The sequence below is a fragment of the Schistocerca serialis genome, chromosome 4, assembly GCF_023864345.2.
Source record: "Schistocerca serialis cubense isolate TAMUIC-IGC-003099 chromosome 4, iqSchSeri2.2, whole genome shotgun sequence".
NCBI classification, from domain to species: domain Eukaryota; kingdom Metazoa; phylum Arthropoda; class Insecta; order Orthoptera; family Acrididae; genus Schistocerca; species Schistocerca serialis.
This window is the reverse complement of record NC_064641.1, coordinates 344,494,152-344,511,705: the sequence shown is the minus strand read 5'-3', so window position 1 is coordinate 344,511,705 and position 17,554 is coordinate 344,494,152. Positions and strand designations below refer to the sequence as shown.

At 41.4% G+C, this 17,554-nt stretch overlaps 1 pseudogene; it reads left to right on the top strand.

The window, feature by feature from the left end:
- Window positions 1-16,317: 16,317 nt before the first annotated feature.
- Window positions 16,318-16,435, top strand: LOC126475906 (5S ribosomal RNA; annotated as a pseudogene).
- Window positions 16,436-17,554: the final 1,119 nt, after the last annotated feature.

Genomic DNA, 17,554 nt, shown 5'->3' with positions numbered 1-17,554 from the left:
CGAAATTTCTCATGATGGACGAAGCGAGGAAGATACACTGATGGTGCAGTAAGCGAAATACACAGACGATAAAATAATCGCAACACCGAGAATCAGTTGTGCGACATAAACGAAAGGTAGTAGGTGTGTTTCTACACTCCTGGAAATGGAAAAAAGAACACATTGTCACCGGTGTGTCAGACCCACCATACTTGCTCCGGACACTGCGAGAGGGCTGTACAAGCAATGATCACACGCACGGCACAGCGGACACACCAGGAACCGCGGTGTTGGCCGTCGAATGGCGCTAGCTGCGCAGCATTTGTGCACCGCCGCCGTCAGTGTCAGCCAGTTTGCCGTGGCATACGGAGCTCCATCGCAGTCTTTAACACTGGTAGCATGCCGCGACAGCGTGGACGTGAACCGTATGTGCAGTTGACGGACTTTGAGCGAGGGCGTATAGTGGGCATGCGGGAGGCCGGGTGGACGTACCGCCGAATTGCTCAACACGTGGGGCGTGAGGTCTCCACAGTACATCGATGTTGTCGCCAGTGGTCGGCGGAAGGTGAACGTGCCCGTCGACCTGGGACCGGACCGCAGCGACGCACGGATGCACGCCAAGACCGTAGGATCCTACGCAGTGCCGTAGGGGACCGCACCGCCACTTCCCAGCAAATTAGGGACACTGTTGCTCCTGGGGTATCGGCGAGGACCATTCGCAACCGTCTCCATGAAGCTGGGCTACGGTCCTTCACACCATTAGGCCGTCTTCCGCTCACGCCCCAACATCGTGCAGCCCGCCTCCAGTGGTGTCGCGACAGGCGTGAATGGAGGGACGAATGGAGACGTGTCGTCTTCAGCGATGAGAGTCGCTTCTGCCTTGGTGCCAATGATGGTCGTATGCGTGTTTGGCGCCGTGCAGGTGAGCGCCACAATCAGGACTGCATACGACCGAGGCACACAGGGCCAACACCCGGCATCATGGTGTGGGGAGCGATCTCCTACACTGGCCGTACACCACTGGTGATCGTCGAGGGGACACTGAATAGTGCACGGTACATCCAAACCGTCATCGAACCCATCGTTCTACCATTCCTAGACCGGCAAGGGAACTTGCTGTTCCAACAGGACAATGCACGTCCGCATGTATCCCTTGCCACCCAACGTGCTCTAGAAGGTGTAAGTCAACTACCCTGGCCAGCAAGATCTCCGGATCTGTCCCCCATTGAGCATGTTTGGGACTGGATGAAGCGTCGTCTCACGCGGTCTGCACGTCCAGCACCAACGCTGGTCCAACTGAGGCGCCAGGTGGAAATGGCATGGCAAGCCGTTCCACAGGACTACTTCCAGCATCTCTACGATCGTCTCCATGGGAGAATAGCAGCCTGCATTGCTGCGAAAGGTGGATATACACTGTACTAGTGCCGACATTGTGCATGCTCTGTTGCCTGTGTCTATGTGCCTGTGGTTCTGTCAGTGTGATCATGTGATGTATCTGACCCCAGGAATGTGTCATTAAAGTTTCCCCTTCCTGGGACAATGAATTCACGGTGTTCTTATTTCAATTTCCAGGAGTGTATATCTGAAAGATGATGTTTGTTTAAATTTCGCGCCAGTCGCATAAAAGTCGCGCTAGTTGTGCCATTGTGAGTATGACAATCAGATTTCCTTTAAGTACATGCTGTAACTGTCGTGAGCATTGTTTACCGTAGAGATTGAACGTGGTTAGTTGATGTTAATCAAGGATGACTTAAGGTGACAAAGACACCATTATCGACACCTTACTGAGTTTGAACGAGGCCGTGTAATAGGGCTGTGAGAAGCTGGATTGCAGAAGGACTTGGCAAGAAATAAGCCATTGTATACGATAGTTGGCTGCGGTGGTCACAAGATTGTACGGTCACGGGGAGACATTGCTCTGGACGGCTAAGTGGCACTATTGAGAGGGAAGACCATCGTGTTCGGCGTATGACTGTGGAGCTTCGTACCGCATCTGCAGCAGCAGTTGACACCACAGTGACACAACGAACTGTTACAAATCCGTTACCTCAAGGACTGCTCCGACCAGACGCCCTGTAGTATGCATGCCACTGACCCCAAACCATCGGCATTTGCGTGTGCAGTGACGTCAAGCGAGGGCTCATTGGAGGGCAGAGTGGAGGACTGTTGTGTTTTCTGATGAAATCTGGTTCTGCCTCGGTGCCAGTGACGGCTATGTGCTGGTTGAAAGGTGGCCAGTTGAGGGCCTGCAACCAACCTGTATGCATGCTTCACGCGCTGGACCCACATCTAACGTTACTGTGTGGGATGCGATTTTGTATAACAGCAGGAGCACCCTGACTGCAGATTTGTACGCCAGTCTGGTAATTCAACATGTTGTGCTGCCACTGATGAACAGCATTCCAAGGAGCGTTTTCCAACAGGATAACGCTCACACACATGCCGCTGTTAATCCAGCATGCTCTCTAGAGTGTCGACATGTTGTCGTGGCCTGCTCGATTACCAGATCTGTCTCCTTTCGAACACATATGGGACATCATCGAATGACAACTCAAGCGTCACCCACAAACAGCATTAAACGTTCCTGTATTGACAGATCAAATACAATAGGCATAGAACTATATCCTACAAACTGACATTCGGCAGCTTTACAAGTCAATGGATCCACGTTTGCATGCTTGTAGTCAACATTCTGGCTGCTGTTGCTGTACCAGCATGTCACATTTGCAATGGATTATCTTGTGTTTACTTTAACCTGTGATCTAGTAATGTTAAACAAATATGTTATCTAGAAAAATGGATTACCGAAATTTCATTACCATACATTAATTATATATTGTGCTGTGGTGTTTTTCCCTCATTCTACATTCTAACGACACTATGGGCCCAGAATGAGGAAATACGCTGACGTAAGCGACTTTGAGAATGGTCAGACGATCACGGTCCTGCCCCTGCGAACGAACATCTTGGAAACGGCAAAGCTGGTGTATACCTCAACCAGCATAGTGATACCACCATACATCACAGTAAATGAATTTCATCTGAGAATGTTATCGCTTTCGCTAGTCCCGAAGCTTCAAGAGGGATTTTTCTCCATAAAACATCAGTAGTAAAATTTTGGGCACGGTAGGTTCGTTTTGGTATACTCTATGATGAAAAGTAAAGAAATAGTCCTTGTCCCGTAGCCATTTGAAACTATCTTTCATGTTAATCGGACGAAAATGAGATTTACGTGGCAGTGACACCAGCAGGAAAGCTCGTTTTTGAAGCCTGACCTAGATGTTCTGTGCTACAATGCGCTTTGAAGACGAGAGGCAAGTACGATAAGAAATAGAAGCATTAAATTCGTTATGAAATCTTCGTATTAAAGGAATTATTGCATCCAAGTCCCTTTGAAGACAATGGATCTGTGGGTTTGTTTTAACAGAAATAGAACATTCGACAAGACAAAACGCTTGCAGAATAAGCAATCTCTGTTTACACTAGACACCCAAGCTAAAACGCACAGAAATAATAATGACGGAATTGCTATATAAGATTTTGCTTGTCTGTCTTGAATTTCATGTTATAAAATAACCAAACTACCGCAGCGTGTTACTTTCTTTGTTGACACGTCCGCATGCCCAGTGTATGCTGCCAGAACGAATTCCTGAGTAGCTGCTAAGTATAGCACCCAACGCTTACTGATATTTAAAGGAATTAGCATGACTTTCTACCCTGTGTTGTTAAAGTTGCGACGCAACTTAACTGTTTTCTGCTGAGTAGTTCCTATCTAATCAGCTGTCCGTACGAGCAACTAATTGCAAATTTATCTGATGTTGCTTATACTTTAGGTAACTGGGCTTTACACGGCGCTGTCTGGTAAAGACATTCATGCTTAGATACTAACTCGCTGCAGACAATTTGAAACTGTAATCCTGCAGTCAAATAGTCTATGCATAAGTTGGAACTGCGAATGAAGAACAGAAACAAACACATAAAATAAAATATAAATGAATAATTAATACAAATGATTCTATTATAAGGTCTGCAGTTGATGTAGACGACAGTGAATTATGTTGAATAATGTTTATTCAGGAAAATAAAACTCAAGTAAATGGTAAGTGGTCCTACGGTAACTAAATATAATACAGAAAGGTATAAGCATACCAAATGCAGTAAAGTTGTGTTTAGAAAGTTACGAGAATGGTGGCTGAATACACTAGCTAAACCAGCCACCAGAGATTCGCGAAAATTAAGGCCATTTCGTGATCACAATATATTAAATAATCGCCAGCATAAAATAGTTCAGAGTTTATACCCTCCTACCTCTCCGGCTAATTAGGCTTTTGCCTAATTTTTGGGGAAAAGCCATTACCCCGAAGAATAATGCAAAACAGAGAGAAGCAGATGAAGTTATAACCGAATCGTCATGCTAATGACGATTAGAAACGAAGTCCGGGTAACTTCATACATTTTTATTACGTAAACTAATTTTTAATTAACAAGAGTTAGTGGAAAATTTGGAAAAAAGGTTTTCAAAGTATGTCATTAACTAAAATAACAAACGGTCACCAGTTTCTCACCGGAACAAGAATAACTGAATTGAAACTCAACTTTATGCTCGTAAGAAATCTTACGTAATAACTGTTATTGGCCTGATGACGTCGGAGCAGTACCTAACGCACACTTTCAAGTACTTCACATCACACAGGTCATAGTAGTCAGATAATAATCAAATAGCAAACACATAGAACATGTTGTTGTTGTGGTCTTCAGTCCTGAGACTGGTTTGCTGCAGCTCTCCATGCTACTCTATCCTGTGCAAGCTTTTTCATCTCCCAGTACCTACTGCAACCTACATCCTTCTGAATCTGCTTAGTGTATTCATCTCTTGGTCTCCCTCTACGATTTTTACCCTCCACGCTGCCCTCCAATACTAAATTGGTGATCCCTTGATGCCTCAGAACATGTCCTACCAACCGATCCCTTCTTCTGGTCAAGTTGTGCCACAAACTTCTCTTCTCCCCAATCCTATTCAATACTTCCTCATTAGTTATGTGATCTACCCATCTAATCTTCAGCATTCTTCTGTAGCACCACATTTCGAAAGCTTCTATTCTCTTCTTGTCCAAACTATTTATCGTGCATGTTTCACTTCCATACATGGCTACACTCCATACGAATACTTTCAGAAATGACTTCCTGACACTTAAATCTATACTCGATGTTAACAAATTTCTCTTCTTCAGAAACGCTTTCCTTGCCATTGCCAGCCTACATTTTATATCCTCTCTACATCGACCATCGTCAGTTATTTTGCTCCCCAAATAGCAAAACTCCTTTACTACTTTAAGTGCCTCATTTCCTAATCTAATTCCCTCAGCATCACCCGACTTAATTAGACTACATTCCATTATCCTTGTTTTGCTTTTGTTGATGTTCATCTTATATCCTCCTTTCAAGACACTGTCCATTCCATTCAACTGCTCTTCCAAGTCCTTTGCTGTCTCTGACAGAATTACAATGTCATCGGCGAACCTCAAAGTTTTTATTTCTTCTCCATGAATTTTAATACCTACTCCGAATTTTTCTTTTGTTTCCTTTACTGCTTGCTCAATATACAGATTGAACAACATCGGGGAGAGGCTACAACCCTGTCTTACTCCCTTCCCAACCACTGCTTCCCTTTCATGTCCCTCGACTCTTATTACTGCAATCTGGTTTCTGTACAAATTGTAAATAGCCTTTCGCTCCCTGTATTTTACCCCTGCCACCTTTAGAATTTGAAAGAGAGTATTCCAGTCAACATTGTCAAAAGCTTTCTCTAAGTCTACAAATGCTAGAAACGTAGGTTTGCCTTTCCTTAATCTTTCTTCTAAGATAAGTCGTAAGGTCAGTATTGCCTCACGTGTTCCAGTGTTTCTACGGAATCCAAACTGATCTTCCCCGAGGTTGGCTTCTACTAGTTTTTCCATTCGTCTGTAAAGAATTCGTGTTAGTATTGTGCAGCTGTGACTTATTAAGCTGATAGTTCGGTAATTTTCACATCTGTCAACACCTGCTTTCTTTGGGATTGGAATTATTATATTCTTCTTGAAGTCTGAGGGTATTTCGCCTGTTTCATACTATAGAACATATTATATTAATTTTCAAAGATCAATTAAAGCAATATTTTTTACTGGCTGTGGACAGAAATTTTTTGTTACGTTACCGTAATACTGTCTGTCGTAATTGTAGCAAGCAGAAAGATTGTTTTAATTTATCATTGGTAAGGACTGTCATTTACCTAGCAGTTACTCTGATATTTCTTTGTAATAAAAGTTATAAATTATGCCACAAGCTATAAATTAGAAACTGTGCTTTGACAGTGAAACTCAGTGTCCAAGTTATGTAAAGTTTTACTACCAATTTTTTATTACAGAAGTTACTCTATTTTTATTAAATGAATTAATAATGGCTTTTGAATAATTGTTTCTGACATCATTCATACAGCAGCCGAAGACTTCATTATTATGTAACTGTCCAAAAGTTGAAAAAATGAAGTTCTGATAATGTAATAAATTAATGTTCAGTTCATTTTCTACATAATCTCTGTTCGTACAAAAGGACAGGATGGATACTACATGGATAACGAGTCATTTATTTACGTGACAACATGCACGAAGACAACGTTTTTTAACCAAAAAATTGCAACTACGCTGGGCAGCCTATTACACTTCTAGTTATAAAAGGTCTAGATCTTACTTCACTTTATGATGCCGTTGGTTTGTCGAGTGGCTTTCTTTAGCGGTAAAACAGGGCACAGGTTGATCTTCTTGCCATACCATAGCCAATAACAAGGGCCCACAGTACTCATGACGTTATCTGAATTAGTCTTGCTGCATTTCTACTGTGACCAATAACTGCCATACACATAGCTTGCCCATATTAAACATCCGCCAAAACAACCATTGCAGTTTTCACTGCTCCGCACTTCGGAAACAGACTTTTTATCTCCGCACTTTTGCATAGCCACACCGGCGAATACACACAACCAACGACAACAAGAGTCTCCTCGCGACGCCGAACTGCTACTTTCATGGCGCGCTCGCACGCCCAGCGATAATATATTTACAATTTATTATACTCTTTGGCAGTAACTTTTCCCTTAATACGCCAGCGTGTCTACTTACAAAATGTGAAAATTCCATGCGTATTCCCTTCTTAAATAACAAATAGCATTTGTAATTTGATAACATATCTACAAGAATAATATTCAGCACAACTAATAAAACAAACTTCGTAAAACACGTAGAAAATGTGTGATCATCCACAAGTTCGACATGAAGGTTTACAAAGTAACAAACGCGAGATAACGAGTAGAAACATACTCTCTCTATTCTCAATTCCGTAATCCAATTGGAAAAAGTTAGAGTATTGTAGCGGCCGTTCACCGCCCAAAATAAATCACCCATAAGGTCGAATCATGCGTGTTACCTCAGACAGGTCTGCATTCTTCCAGCACAAACGCAAGATCGAAACGGAAATTATCCCAAAAGCTAATGTCTCGTGGTGGGCCAAGAATCAATCACTCACACGATCGAATATCTCGCTATACCGTAGGCAGGTCGCGTAAAAGTCTTCAGAATCGCGTCGTTGAGCGCACCATCCGAAAAAATGTCTAACCTTCAATCTAGTGCTGTTCCGCCACTGCCTGCTTTTCACTGACTGAAGGCCAACCTCACCAAAAATACATCGTACTTATTTTCTACAGACATGATTTGACTCAACTTCACGATTTCCCAGACTAAACTAACATATTACAACAATATTTAAATAATTTAGACAAGAAATGTTATAAACATTCAGTCACACCCAGATCATGCACAATAAATATAAATGAATATTTGTTCATATAGAAACCAGCTAGTAATCTTGTGCTCACGTTAAATGACAACAGATTAAATGAATATTTGTTCATATAGAAACCAGCTAGTAATCTTGTGCTCACGTTAAATGACAACAGATTATCATTAAATATTGTTTAAAAAATTATTTAGACCTGTTTGAGAGAAGCGTCTTTTGGTTCTGTTTCCAAAGGCGCTATCAGTTAAAACACGCAATTGACCATTTCTTAAATAAATTTTGTATTAGCAAATAGTTAAATAAATATTTGCCAAAAATAGCAACATATTCATTAAATAACTACATAAGTATGACAATATATGAGGTACTCATGCTGTATTCATTTGCTGTGCTATTGTTGAGTAAACAATGTTCTGACATATTTTCACATTAAAAAAGATATAAAAGACGTAATCTGTCAATAAATAAAATAGGAAAAGGTACGTAGCTTTCAGGGATGATAGCTACAGTGGAATGCTATCATCTGAGATACCATCTGTTGACATTGCATGAAGTGTTTAAGAGTTATTAATTGACAGTTTCAGTTTTTGTTTATTTACAACATGCTCCATTGCACACTTTGTAATACTACATGTATGTAATGTGTTTGTGAGTGAATTGTAATATTTGTGTTGTATGATGATGATGATAATGGTGTTGAGAAGAGGAGGGTGAACTGGTGCTGGGAGATAGCATACTCCTCACAAATAGTGCCAAGGGGGTCGCCAAGCTTAGCATTCCCATCCGACGAATGGATCACCATCGACAATGTCACATGCCCTCAGTTCATGAGGCATTGCGGAGAGGTTTGATATTTAAACCACAACTTTGGCGCGGAGTCTGGCCATCAGGGACCTTACGCTGCCACCTCTCCTCCTCTTGTCGGCCAAATACTGGAAGTTAAACTTTTCTCCATCGCCAGGATTCGAACCGGCTCACTATCAGGTCGAGCGCCACCGCGTGAGCTTGCGTTAGCGACCTCAGCCACACATGCGGGATAGCAGAGTCATTGTGAAAATGTTCACCCACTGCAAAATATTAAATTCTGTAGTTTTAAAGATATTGAAAATATTTTTGTGTGATTGGATACGCCTAATTTTTGTGAGATCGCAGATGTAGCCAGATTTGCTTTATTATGTAACAGTGATTTATTTGTCAAACTTCTAAGAGCTGTAAGAAGCCATCTTTCAGCTTGGCTGAACGTCCGCCATTGCTGGTGCATTCTTCAGTCGTCTAAGCGACCGACCACTGTCCAGATTCTCAGCTTTGAGGTTTATCCATTTCCTGTCAGCCTTTGTACCCGCAGCTGGACTCGTCAGCAACGGTCGCTGCTTCAGGACCGTCAGCGGCGCTTTGACGGCCCGGAATGTCAATCAGCGCTCAGCCTGACAAGCAAATTAACCTCACATCATAGCAGTTCCACCGCCGAATAACTCGCCTACATACGTGTAACGTTACAAAGTCGACATCACACATAAAACTACAGCGTGAAATAAAAGAATACTACTTAATCGGAGAAAGTCTTGTCTCAATAGCAATACCCATCTAAATTTTGACTTTATTGCATGAAGGTTTGGTAATGTTACATCCCGTTTTCAGACCCATTTAAATAGTGACAGTGCACTGCTTACGTACGTTTCAAAACGAAATGTTACACAGGAAAGTAAAAGCTTTATTCTGTTCGCGTGTTAAGAGATCTCTAATTCCTAATCATCATTGGACCTATCCAGATCTACGAAAGCTGAAAAGGTTCTAAAGCAATATATAGTTGGTTTCCTCCAAAAGCAAACATGTTCATCAGTAGATAAAAATGGAGTCTCTTTTTCTTTCATCTGAAATAGTTCATATTAAATCTGAAGATGTTCGAATCCTGCCTCGGGCGTGGATGTGTTTGATGTCTTTAGGTTAGTTTATGTTTAAGTAGTTCTAAGTCTAGGGGTCTGATGAGCTCAGATGTTAAATCCCATAGTGCCTAGAGCCATTTTTTGAAGATGTGTGTCTTAGGAAGTAAGCATCTAAAACTTTATCTCATTCATCTTCGTTTTTGTCAATTTCTCCCATGTGTGTTCGAGTCTTCAGTATGAGGATACAAGGGGTGAAGCTGTAAAGCGAAGTTAGTCTACTTGGTGTCACTTTTCACAGCAGAAACGTTTCTAAATTTAGCGAATTATCAGTCTAGCCTCCGCAAATGCTACTCAGAAAACAGTGTTCCAAATATTGCCATGGCCCTGAGGCTCCACACTAGCAGGCACAAAAACTATTGGGATTTTGATTTAAGTGTGGGAAGTAGTTTCTGAAAGTTTTTGTATGGAGTGTAGCCACGTATGCAAGTCAAACATGGACGATATAGACAAGAAGAGAATAGAAGCTTTCGAAATGTGGTGCTACAGAAGAGAGCTGAAGATTAGATGGGTAGATCACATAACTAATGAGGAGGTATTGAATAGAATTGGGGAGAAGAGGAGTTTGTGACACAACTTGACTAGAAGAAGGGATCGGCTGGTAGGACATGTTCTGAGGCATCAAGGGATCACCAACTTGGTACTCGAGGGCAGCGTGGAGGGTAAAAATCGTAGAGGGAGACCAAGAGATGAATACACTAAGCAGATTCAGAAGGATGTAGGTTGCAGTAGGTACTGGGAGATGAAGAAGCTTGCACAGGATAGAGTAGCATGTAGAGATGCATCAAACCAGTCTCAGGACTGAAGACCACAACAACAACAACATTGTTCATTTAGGGAGGATTATTCTTAATGGTTTATAGTTGCGTAGGAAGGTTTTATTGTTTACTACCAGAGCCCAGATTTCTATGCAAAATGCATAGAGTTTGTGTATAATCTAAATGTATGCATTAGCAGTGTTATCTACCATTCTCACCGTTACTGGTGCAGCTTTAAAGCGCATATAATTCAATATAATGGGGAACACGGACTTTGCATACATAGTTATTAAAATTTACAAGCAAGGTCAAATTTTCCTTTCATAATAAAATAACATTTAATCACTTACTTATGAAGTACAGTATTTAAAATTGTAGTTGGTTGGCACATGCAATAGTTTTCAATATTTTCTTGAACTGACGACTGGCGACCTCAGATGTTCGGCTTCATTATGAGCCAGTTGTTTAGCCATATTGCAGCAGGAGCTGGGGTTCCCCTTCTTCATGGCGTGTTGCTGAATCATCTACATCTACATTTATACTCCGCAAGCCACCCAACGGTGTGCGGCGTAGGGCACTTTACGTGCCACTGTCATCTCCATTTCCTGTTCCAGTCACGTATGGTTCGCGGGAAGAACGACTGCCTGAAAGCCTCCGTGCACGCTCGAATCTCTCGAATTTTACATTCGTGATCTCCTTGGGAGGTATAAGTAGAGGGAAGCAATATATTCGATACATCACACAGAAACGCACCCTCTCGAAACCTGGACAGCAAGCTACACCGCGATGCAGAGCGCCTCTCTCGCAGAGTCTGCCACTTGAGTTTGCTAAACTTCTCCCTAACGCTATCACGCTTACCAAATAACTCTATGACGAAACGCGCCGCTCTTCTTTGGATCTTCTCTATCTCCTCTGAAAACCCGACCTGGTACGGATCCCACACTGATGAGCACTACTCAAGTATAGGTCGAACGAGTATTTTGTAAGCCACCTCCTTTGTTGATGGACTACATTTTCTAAGGACTCTCCCAATGAATCTCAACCTGACAACCACCTTACCAACAATTAATTTTATATGATCATTCCACTTCAAACCGTTCCCTACGCATACTCCCAGATATTTTACAGAAGTAACTGCTACCAATGTTTGTTCCGCTATCATGTAATCATACAATAAAGGATCTTTCATTCTATGTATTCACAATACATTTGTCTATGTAAAGGGTCAGTTGCCACTCCCTGCACCAAGAGCCTATCCGCTGCAGATATTCCTGCATTTCGCTGCAATTTTCTAATGCTGCAACTTCTCTGTATACTACAGCATCATCCGCGAAAAGCCGCATGGAACTTCCGACACTATCTACTAGGTCATTTATATATATTGTGAAAAGCAATGGTCCCATAACACTCCCCTGTGGCACGCCAGAGGTTACTTTAACGTGTGTAGACGTCTCTCCATTGAGAACAACATGCTGTGTCCTGTTTGCTAAAAACTTCAATCCAGCCACACAGCTGCTCTGATATTCCGTAGGGTCTTACTTTGTTATCAGGCGACAGTGCAGAACTGTATCGAACGCCTTCCGGAAGTCAAGGAAAATGGCATCAACCCGGGAGCCTGTATCTAATATTTTCTGGGTTTCATGTACAAATAAGGCGATTTGGGTCTCACAGGATCGCTGTTTACGGAATCCATGTTGATTCCTACAGAGTAGATTCTGGGTTTCCAGAAACGAGATGATACGCGAGCAAAAAACATGTTCTAAAATTCTACAACAGATCGACGTCAGAGATATAGGCCTATAGTTTTGCGCATCATCGGAGGTACGACAGAAGATCAGATCTGCTGGATGCGTTTCATGTAAGTACTAATAGTTGTGAGCAAGAATACAGAGTGAATAATTCTTCGCTTCGTTACGCCACAAGTGAAGCTGTCGTGATCGTCTGTGTTGCGTAAATATGCTACGGAGTTCGAGTGTGACAATTTCAACAAGGATGGACAAGTATTATTTTGTTTATCATGTGAGCGAAGTATTGTTCCTGGCAAAAAGTTCCAAGTAGTACAGCATCTGAACACTGAAGCTCAAACAAAATGCAGCCAGAAAATTTGTAAGTGCTTCATTTACAGAACAGGTCGACATCCACGGAGGTTCACGTGACTCATTCGCCAAGGACTTGTGTTCAGCACTTATAAGCGTAAAGATTCCTCCGTGGTAAATAAATAATATTTATCTTAAAACTTTCTTAGAAAAATGTACTAATAGAAGAGTGCTTGACGAGTCCACCCTTCATATAATGTGTGTACCCGAGTGTTTCACCCAAGTAATTCCTGATATCCGGGAATGTTTAATACGTGAAGGAATTTGGATTTAAATTGACGAGCCCAAAGACGCTGCAAGCCAGAGTGAATGCAGTAATCAGTGCAATGAAATTGGGAAATATTAGAAAGGGTGAACCACTCTACAACTACACCACTTTTTAACGATTCCCTAGCTGTTTTGTGACCGGATGGCGTAAAATACGACTGTGTACTATTATTCCTTACATGTTCTGCTCCGTACATTGTAAAAGCATTGGAAGCTCTTTGCCACAAACTAACACGTTTGACCTGTTTAGCCAATGGGCTACATCGCGTAGCGGAAACGGTGAGGTCACTATATCTGGTAGGTGACCGTCTTGTTTCCAGCGTCAAGAAAATTTTCGTTAAAGCGCTTGCTAGAGTTACAATTTTCAGAGAACTCGCTCGCTTCATAGTTATAATCCCCTCCTCAGCCTGTTCTGACACGTTGTGGTTCGTGGTTGGAAGATGTATGTTACTACTTAAGCATTTAAGCATGCGAACAAAATAATAGTTTACATCCGCGAGACACAGCTTGTATACGGATGGCTCAAAAGTGTTTCAAGTGATACAGAAAATAAACTACAGTACATATGTAGTCTCTTTACAACGCTGTCAAAAATCATAAATAATTGCAGACTAAGAATAATTCATTGCAATGTTCATTATCCCTAGTCAATCAGGTATTGCAGACACTGTCCTTTTGAAACACATGGAGTTCCAAAAATGTTTTTGATAAATTGAATGCAGTTCTTGGTAAAAATATAGGCACTTTATGAGATTCTAACATAAAATATTCCTAATTTCATTTCCCCTTAATATTTAGATTAAAGCAGTGCAATACTTTTTACAGTAGCTGTGTAAAAATAGTCAAACTAAGATGAACTGATGACAATATTTATTAATAGTAACATTTTTATTTTGCATACCGCTACGCATATTTAACGAATTTTAGAGCATTTTTTCATTTGTTTTTGAATAGAAACTCAGGCTCTGTTTATCGCCATAGAAGCTGCAATATTATGTCTAAAATTCAGTTACAGCAAGGATATGACATGATTTTACGAATATTACATTATGAACATGAGTCCTAATTTTTCCCTACAGGACATTTCGGTTAGTCCTTCAAACTATAAAGTGACGGCAACACTCATTACAAGGGATATATTTCAAAAGGTAGAGGTCTGTAATATTAAAACAGTATAAAAAAAGCAACAACTAGTGATATACCTTTTTGAAGAGAGGAGCGAGTATTCCAAGAGGTGCTGGATAGCTTGTGGCTGGTTCATTTAGTCATACTGAACACATCAATACTTAATTTAATGTTCCGTGGAAGATACCTGAAAGACTGGTAGTCTGTACTCCCGCTAAAAGCTGCTTACTACATTTTGGAGGGACAATAACTAGGGCTTACACCAATTCGGGGAGAGAAAAGCGAGACTGAAATGCGAATGGAAGACAGAGAGGAAGAAAATGATTTGCCGGTCGCCGAACAGTGCTCCCCGAAAGTTGTTTACGAAAACTGAAGTAAATGCGTAGATGTGAAATCAATAGGACTCATGCAGATAATGCTATAAATGGGTGGATTTGCAGCAAGAATTCTGTAGTTCTACTTTATCATAAAACATGCTGCCATTCATTATATTAGTTTAAAAAACCTAGAGAATAGGACAGAAATATTCCATTGTTAGACAACGTCTTTTGTTCAAAAGTGAGGTAAATGGCTGGCTGGCAATAGCTCCTGACCTAGTTCCATAAACTCCACGGCTGGACGTGAAGAGACACCGCGCACAATGACGTAGTGCCAGCACTTCTCCAGTTTAAGGCCTGTCCCCCACGTTCAGTTGCCATCTTAACTAGTGCAAAGTTGCATTAACCACAATCTTGTAAGAACGTTAAGTTACGGGGTGGCTAGAAACTAAGGCCCGAAGTTTCTTCTGGTGGATAAGAAGAGCTGAGGGGACACTTTCATGTAGGTGAATTACACTGGAAACGTCGTATACTTTGGAAAACACGGTGTCCAGCGACACTAAAAAAAAAAAAAGAAAAAAATCCGGGTTTTATAGACCAAATTTTATATTTTCCAGAGTCGCACTGTGCTTATTACCTAGCCAATTTTCATAGATTTTATGACGAAATCTATAATTTTTTTCAATACATAGGAGTGTAATTCTGAGTAAAAGGAAAAACACTTAAAACGAACATTGTTTCCTCTAACCAAGACAAATATAAACAGATCCAGCAACAGGATTTAGTGCCAAACGTGGTAGAACGAAAAATTGCAGGTGAATTAGAATGAAACAAGTTTACAAAGGAAGTAAAACATTAATAAAAACACCTCCATTGGAGACCATTAGCTGTTGCAAGTGCATACTTACTTAAAAACAAAGAGCATTATCTACTTCAGTAAAAAATTACACTTTTTACAAAAAGACCTAAGAACGAAATTCAATAATATTTAAACAAAACTGGTATGGAAGGTATAATAATAGATTAGTCTGGTAACGACATATATATGGACACTATGTGAAGTCACAAGCAGATGTATTTTAGTGATAGAACTTCTTCTTCAATCTCATAAACCTCGTTCTCAGCACTTTCAGTGAGTTTTGTGCTCTTTCTTTGTAGCTCTCTTAGATTTTCTCTCATATCTGTCCTCTCTCTCTGATTTGACTTTGAGGACTTCTGAACCGCCCTTTCCTCTGCTGCTGGTTCAATGCATCTAATATGTGCGCTTAGAACACTGTGTATTAACTGCTTCGTGATGGGAATAGATGTAACACCCCCCATAACCTTGACCACATCGAGAACGGTACAAAGGGGAATGAGAGTGGCTTCAGTTTTTCCACCAGAATGGAAGAGTTGACAGAGACACCTCTTTTAGAGTGGCATTTCCAAGGACCAGATTGCAAGCAAGCTTAATAAATGTCTGCAGATTTCCACGTCCACTTTTATACCCTGTGATCATCGTTGCAATCACGGTTCCAATTAAATTCTTTAAGGATTTCCTTTAGTGGCCTGATCTATAAACAATTTTGGAATTCACGGACAATGGTATCAGTTTCATGACCACCAAAGCTATTTAAGGCAGCGAGCTGTGTTAAAGCTGTGTCTTTCTTCAAAAGGTCGGCGTCATATACCACTTCCGAATTTAAGCATGTGATCCCCTTAGTAAAAGAATACCCCAGGAACGATTTATCCAGAATTTTAGATACCATACTCTTCATAAATATAAGCCACTCACTTCTAAACAGCAAGATATCCACTGATATAGCACATTAACCTCGAACCACTTTCTGAGGTTGCAACAGATTTATGTTGTAGCTCAGGTCTATATTGAAGATAGTCTTATTGCATAAAATTTCTGGTTTTACACATTTTCTCACTAATTCTCTGATCGTAGTCTGGAGGGACGCAAAGAGAAATAGACCTGAAGGGGAACATGATTAAAATTTAGGAACAGTTCAACCTGAGTGGGGGCAACGGCCTTGCCTCAGTGGATACTCTGGTTCCCGTCAGATCACCGAAGTTAAGCGCTGTCGGGCGTGGCCAGCACTTGGATGGGTGACCATCCCGGCCGCCATGTGCTGTTGCCATTTTTCGGGGTGCACTCAGCCCCGTGATGTAAATTGAGGAGCTACTCGACCGAATTGTAGCGGCTCCGGTCAAAGAAAACCATCGTAACGACCGGGAGAGTGGTGTGCTGACCACACGCTCCTCCTATCCGCATCCTCATTTGAGGATGACACGGCGATCGGATGGTCCCGATGGGCCACTTTGGGCCTGAAGACGGAGTACTTTTCAACCTGAGTGAAAAAGGCGAGGTGAACTCCCAGCATTTTGTCCCTCAGGGGCTCACATACTACTTGTTAACGAAGACTTTAGGAATTCAAATGGTGACATGTTTCGGTTTTACTCCTCCTGTTACTTATTTTCGCTTTTTACTTTTCTAGCGCTCTTTCCAACAGCCGTTATCATTTGATGAGACATAACTGCCACCATTTTGTTATCTACCGACTGAATGGCATGAAACTTATGGGCGGAAACAGAGGTGTTTGTAATGTTGGTGAAATCAGCTCGATGGAACGGAACATTTATAAGCAGATTACATAAAGAAACTGAATAAGGTTCCAACAAGCGCTAGTCTTGTAGACTGTATGTAAGACAGATGGCCCAAAGTCCAAATGCACAGGGTTATATCGGTTACACTTGATTTGAAACTCGCTTTTTAATTCTCTTAGGAATGTCTTATTGAAATTAGGACCGTCCATGGGCGACTGAACAGCTTGTTTTTTCAGATTTACCTTATATTGGGATGCACTTGTCCTAAATACTTCAAACAAATCTTTTGCAGTACTTTTCCGCCAAAATACTGAAGTGAGACACCTGCTTGAAAAGTAAATCAACGTACTATCCCAAAAATGCACAAACAGAGCGATCTTCTTATCTAGCTAACCTTATTTAAGCTCTCATCAAACCCAAGCAGACCCTGAGGCAGGCAGGAACAGTATCCTGCAGTTGTTCAATGATAAACTGCCCTAGTCAGAAAAGAAAGCTATAATTTACTTTTGACTTTTGAAGCTGCAATATGGAAGCAATGTCATTGTTTGGAAAAATATCCGGTGAGAGAGTAACAAGGTTGCCAGTCTCCCGAGGAGATCGGTGTCTCACAGTAGACACAAAAGGATCTTTGCCTTTGTCACGCCATCCCTCTG